The sequence below is a fragment of the Mandrillus leucophaeus genome, unplaced genomic scaffold (assembly GCF_000951045.1).
Source record: "Mandrillus leucophaeus isolate KB7577 unplaced genomic scaffold, Mleu.le_1.0 Scaffold456, whole genome shotgun sequence".
Lineage (NCBI taxonomy): Eukaryota > Metazoa > Chordata > Mammalia > Primates > Cercopithecidae > Mandrillus > Mandrillus leucophaeus.
The window spans coordinates 464,066-470,711 of NW_012104876.1; positions in this window are offsets into that span (position 1 = coordinate 464,066).

Genomic DNA, 6,646 nt, shown 5'->3' on the forward strand with positions numbered 1-6,646 from the left:
ATGCAGCCATAAAAAAGGATGAATTCATGTCCTTTGTAGGGACATGGATGCAGCTGGAAACCATCATTCTCAGAAAACTATCGCAAGAACAGAAAACGAAATACCGCATGTTCTCACTCATAGGTGGGAATTGAACAATGAGATCACTTGGACACAGGAAGGGGATCATCACACACCGGGTCCTATTGTGGGGAGGGAGTGGAGAGGGATAGCATTAGGAGATATGCCTAATGTAAATGACGAGTTAATGGGTGCAGCACACTAACATGGCACATGTATACATATGTAATAAACCTGCATGTTGTGCACATGTACCCTAGAACTTAAAGTATAATAATAAAAAAAAGAAAAGAAAATTTGTATTTGTAATAATATGCAAGTGGAAAAAAGAGAAAGAGCTGAAGTGAGCCAGAAATATGTATTTTTAAGAAGTATCCTAGGCAATTCTGATGCAGGTACTCCAAGAATTATACATGTATTTTAAATTTATATTTCACTTAAAATTTTTAACATTTTGACATGTTTCCTCTATCTCTCTGGATACATGTGGTGTGCGTGTGTGTAAATTCTGGAACACTGAAAAGTTGCAGACATTTGTCATTTGTTGACAGAAAGAATCAAACTCTGTAAAATATTTGAAGAGATTTATTCTGAGTCAAATATGAGTGACCGTGGTCCGTGACACAGCCTTCAAGAGGTCCTGAAGTGGTTGGGGAACAGCTTAGTTTTATACATTTTAGAGAGGCATGAGACATCAATCAAATATATTTAAGAAATATATTGGTTTGGTCCAGAAAGGTGGGACAGCTCAAAGCAGGGCATGGGGAGGAGGGGGATGTTCTAGGCTATAAGCGAATCTAAATATTTTCTGGCTGACAATTAATTGGTTGAGTTTGTCTAAAGACCTGGGATTCATAGAAAGGGAATGTTCAGGTTTAGGTAAATATTGTGGAGACCAAAGTTCTTTTCAAGTCTTATAGTGGCTGCCCTTAGAGACAATAGATGACAAATGTTTCCTGTTCAGATCTTAATCTCTTTTGGATTGGGAGGATCTGAAAGAAAAATATCTAGCTATGTTAATAGAGATTCTTTACAGATATAAATTTTCCCCCACAAAGAACGGCTTTGTAGGGCCATTTCAAAATATGGCAAAGAAACTTGTTTTGGGGTAAAATATTTTTATTTTCTTCCTTGTCTTGCAATGTTATGCCAGAGTCAGATTGGAAAGTCACAATATATAGGGTTAAATAAATCCATCTGATGAGAATTTATGATTTGTAGGCCATGACTCCCCAGGCCCCTTAGATAGGAATTTGGGCAAGATAAAAAAATCAGAGTTTTGTCCTCATATTTTAGCAGCACTTCAGCCCTAAATACTTCAGCATGTATCTTCTAAGAACCATAAGCACAATGTCACTATCATACCCAAGATATTTAACATCAAAGCAGTAATGCTAAAAACAGCCAAAATTCATATTTCTCAAATTGTCTCACAATACCTTCAATAAATTGTTTACTGTTTTTTTTTTTTTTTTGAAACAGAGTGTCACTCTGTCACCCAGGCTGGAGTGCAGTGGCACGATCTCGGCTCACTGCAACCTTCACCTCCTGGGTTCAAGAGATTCTCCTGCCTCAGCTTCCTGAGTAGCTGGGATTACAGGCGCAAGCCACCATATTAGGCTAATTTTTTGTATTTTTGGTAGAGACTGGTTTTCACCATGTTGGCCAGGCTGTTCTTGAACTCCTGACCTCAAGTGATCTGCTCGCCACGGCCTCCCAAAGTTCTGGAATTACAGGCGTGAGCCACCACAACCAGCAGTTCAGTGTGATATCTAATGAAGAATCCTGCATTGCATTTAGTTACCGTATCTTTTTTGTCTCCTATGAAACAGCAGCTCTCCACCCCACCCCATTTCCTACCCTTATGAGGACCATATTTTGGGAAGAATTGCTCTATGGCTGGAGTTCTTATTGCACTTTCCCCCCTCATTCTATTCTCTTTCTCTTCCTGGTGTTTGTAGCATTTCCTGTTTTCTGCCACCATTCTCTCTTGGATCCACTACATCAGGATTTTGCTCTTCTCTGACTCCATATTCGTATCAAGATCACCAATGGCCACCATGTTCCCCCAGTGACCTCTACATTTCTAAATCCAATGGCCAATTTTGAGACCTTAACTTACTTGACCCATCAGCAGCATTTGACACAGTGGGTCACTCCCTCTTCTTTGCTATACTTTCTTCCCTTAGCTTTTAAACCAACATCCCTCACCTTGGTCTCTTCCCCAGCCTCCTTAGCTAGTTACTCCTCACTTTTCTGATCTTTAAACATTGGAGTAGACCAGGTCTTGGATATCTGCTTTCCACCTCTCCTCACTTCCCTGCTCATATTCTACGTTCTTACAGTCTATTCTCAACACAGTAGTCAGAGTGACCCTTTTAAACTTTAAGTTAGATCACGTTCCTCCTCTCCCCAACTCAAAACACTCCAGTGGCTGCTGTCCCAGGGTTCTTCCTCCATAATTCCAACTCTCACTGGGCTCAGGTAATGCTGCTTCCTCTCCCAGCCCCTGCAGGCCTAGGGTTTCCCCCGACCCACTGTTATCTCTGTGACCTTGTGTCCTATTGCTCTTCCCCTCTGATCACTCTACTCCAGCCACACAATACTTCTGATGTTTCTCAAGTATATTTCTCCTTCAGGCCTCTGTTTTTGCACCAGATAGACACATTAGTTACTCCTCACTTCCTTAAGGGGCCTGCCCAAAGGTCACGTTCTCTGAGTCTTCCTTCTCTACTCTCTGTAAAATACCCACCCCTTTTCCACCCTGCTGGCCACCCCTCAGCTCTCTTACTCTGTCTTATTTTCTCCCCATCATCATCTGGCATATTACGGATTCATTATTAATTTGTTTATGGGCCTGTCTCTCTACACTGAAATGTAAGCTCCAACAGGGAAGAAATCATATTTTGTTGACAGCTGTAGCCCCAGTGTCTGACCTGGTGCATAGACGGCCTTGAAGAAATATTTTGAATGAGTGATTGACTGTATCATATATAGTTGTATAAACACATAGAAGAAGATCTGTAACCACACTGAACTGGTCATAGTGGGTACCTCTGGGGAGTGGGATTATGGAAGGACAACTTTCACTTTTTACTTCATAGGCTTTTCTACTATCTGAAAGTTTATAGCAAACATATCTCATTTTTGTAATTAGAAAAATACCAAAATAGGGATTATTAAAAGTAAAAGAGCTTGAAAGAGCCAAAAAGCTGCTTAGCAGAACATATCAGGCAGCAGGTGGCAGGATTGCCTCAACTTCTGCTTCCCTCTGCCAGGCTAGTGTGCACCAGAGCCCAAGTACATGCCGGCCTGGCACTGGCACAATGCCAGGAAGAGTGGTGTGAATATGGGGCAAAGAGCTGCAATTAACATACAGCACGGTGTAGCCCCTGGACGTCAGTGGCTGTGGACTTAACTTCACATTTGTAAAATCTTCTTTGTACCTTCCTGTATGTTTTGATTCATTGGATTCTACGGCATTGCCCTGCCTTTGAGAACCCCAAGGAAATGCCTGCAGCTGACTTCTGGACAGTCAAGACAGTCAACCAGGCATTCAAATTTACCAATGTCAGTGGGCTCTAGAATGACTTCTACAGGTTGCTAAGAATTTCTCAGGTACTAGCTGAGGAGTTTGGGATTATTGTTTTGAAGCCTTCATAGGTTCATGACTGTAGTCTGTGTACATCTCTATAGATGCATATTTGAAGAAGAAAAATCTAGAAAAATGTGTTCATTAGACACTTTTCCCTCTCCCACTTCCTCAAGGTTCTTCTCCGTTTTATAACAGCTGTCCTCACCAGGGAACTTCTAAGCAGGATGGTTTTGTCCTTGCCAACATAAGCCAATGGTTAGATGAACGATACCATGATATGTGGACGAGGCAGAAGGCAGAAGGGCGAGGCAGTGCTCTTGCTGCCAGCCAAGTCTGACTATCCTTTGTGCCACTCTGCCTGATCTGCTGCAAAGCTCACCTTGGGTTAAGATTTTGCCGTGAGATCCCCTTCCCTGCCAAAACCTGCCACACTGAGACATGCACACGTGTGCACACACATGCTGATGCACACACACACACACACACACATCTAGCTCTGGCCAGGAAGCTTGTAAGAAGCCTTTGCCCCTCTTTATTTTACCCTGTTACCAGGCACTCTTCCTTCACCCACTCCCATGTTGCCAGATGGCCCCAGTGCTGCTTGGCCAATGTCCATCACCCTGCTGAACTTCCACTGTTGCGACTTGCCTCCCTCTGCACTCCAAACTCCTGACTCCATACCCATTCTGCATAGGCTTCAGTCAGGGCTCCTTTGGAGTCAAGGAACAGAGACACATTCGAGCTGGTTCAACAACAAGCTGTGGTTGTTGGTGAGGCAGGAAGGCGGGACACAGGTCATTGTAAGGAGACCAAGATCTCATGACACTCCCAAGATGGCCACCATAGTGGGACCTGGAACAGGTAGCAAGGCAGCTACAATGTCTGATTCTCTCTCCAGAGGCCCATGATATTTCTATTGGTGTCTCTGCTCCTCACTGTATTCCTGCTTCATTCTCCTCTTTCTACTGACTGATCTCCTCAGAACTTTTGCCCATAAATGGCCCCTCACGTTTGACCGAGTTCCTTGTCTGTATTATAGCCTTTCAGTTTCAGTATATTTGTCTTTCAGACTCCCAGACTCTTGGCTTTCCAATACCATACCCCCAAGAGAGAAATCCGATTTCCCAAGCTCCAGACCACAGAAGTTCTACATAGAACATGAACCTGCCTAAAAGGGGGCCATCATCAGATCAGATGATCACCAATCCTGCTGCAATCAGACAAGACTGGGAACGGGGGCAGTTTCTATAGACATTTAGGATCCCAGGAGTGATGAACAGATCCCCTATGGGTGGGCAGGGAAATTATAAGCATCTCTAGTACAGTAGGCCTGGAAACTGGTCTGGTGAAAACCTAGACCCGTGGGCTCTGTCTACCTACCAGTATTTGAAAATCCTGCATGATATTCATGTGTTCCATCTAGTCTCAGAAACTCCCAGAATTTTCAGATCCTAAAGCCCATCAGGCCTGCTGATGCCTGTCCTAGCCCCTGTTCACTGGTCCCCATTGTTTCCATTTAAGTTTCTTTGTTGAAACAATATGCGGTCTATTCATACAACGGAATATCTTTCAGCCATAAAAAGGAATGAAGTACTGATACATGCTACAGCACGGATGAACCTTGAAAATATTATGCTATGCGAAAGCAGCAAGATGCAAAATATCACATACTATATTATTCCTTTTATTTATTTATTTATTTGTTGATTTATTTATTTAATTATTTATTGAGACAAAATCTCACTCTGTTACCCAGGCTGGAGTGCAGTGGCACAATCTCAGCTTACTGCAACCTCCACCTTTTAGGTTCAAGCGAGTCTTATGCCTCAGCCTCCCAAGTAGCTGGGACTACAGGCGTGTGACACCACACCTGGCTGGCTAAATTTATATTTTTTGTGTGTGTGTGTGTGTGTGTGTGTATATATATAGTGTGTGTGTGTGTGTGTGTGTGTGTGTGTATATATATATATATATAAGTAAGGACAGGGTTTCACTATGTTGGCCAGGTTGGTCTCGAACTTCTGACCTCAAGTAATCCACCCACCTCAGGCTCCCAAAGTGCTGAGATTAGAGGCATGAGCCACTGCCCCCAGACATATGATTTCATTTATATGAAAGTCCAGAATAGAGAAGAGACAGGAAGAAGATTAGCAGTTGTTAAAGGCTGGGAGGCTTGGCAATAGAATGAGATAGCCAGAGGGTACACAGTTTCTTTTTGAGGTCATGGAAATGTTCTAAAGTTGGCTGTGGGGATGATTGCACAGATCTGTGAGTATATAAAAATTCACATCTCTCAAAATTTCAGAGGCAGAACTGCAAAAAGACTTTTCTAGGACTACTGAGAAATTGTTTAAGTAAAAGAAAAATATTGGACACTCTCTAGCTTCCAATAAGCTTTGCCTGGGCATAAGATAACTCATGAAATAGAGGTACAAATCCCAGCAAAAGATAGTCAAGCATCATAGTGAAATTCCATGCCAGAGCTCAGGATTCTCCCACACTAGTAGGAAGAATGAAAGTGTAAGGGGATATACGCATGGATGATGGCATCAGATTTTGCCAAGGAGTTGGTGGAGCACAACAGAGCAATTGCTTTTGCCTGTGGGAAGCATCATATTTAGGTCAAAGCAGCCAATGTTAGGCAGGGGGTGGCAGGAAGGGCATAACTCTTTATTTTGGAAGGCAGAGCATGGCTCAACTTGTTTTACTGACCGAGTGATTTTCCCTGTACAGTGGTCATCCCTTATCTGCAGTTTTGCTTTCCGCGGTTTCCGTTACCCAAGGTACAGTACAATAAGATATTCTGAGACAGCCAGACACCGTGGCTCACGCCTGTCATCCCAGCACTTTGGGAGGCTGAGGCGGGTGGATCACCTGAGGTCAGGAGTTTGAGACTAGCCTGGCCAACATGGCGAAACCCCGTCTCTACTAAAAATACAAAAATTAGCCAGACGTGGTGGCGGGTGCCTGTAATCCCAGCTACTCGGGAGG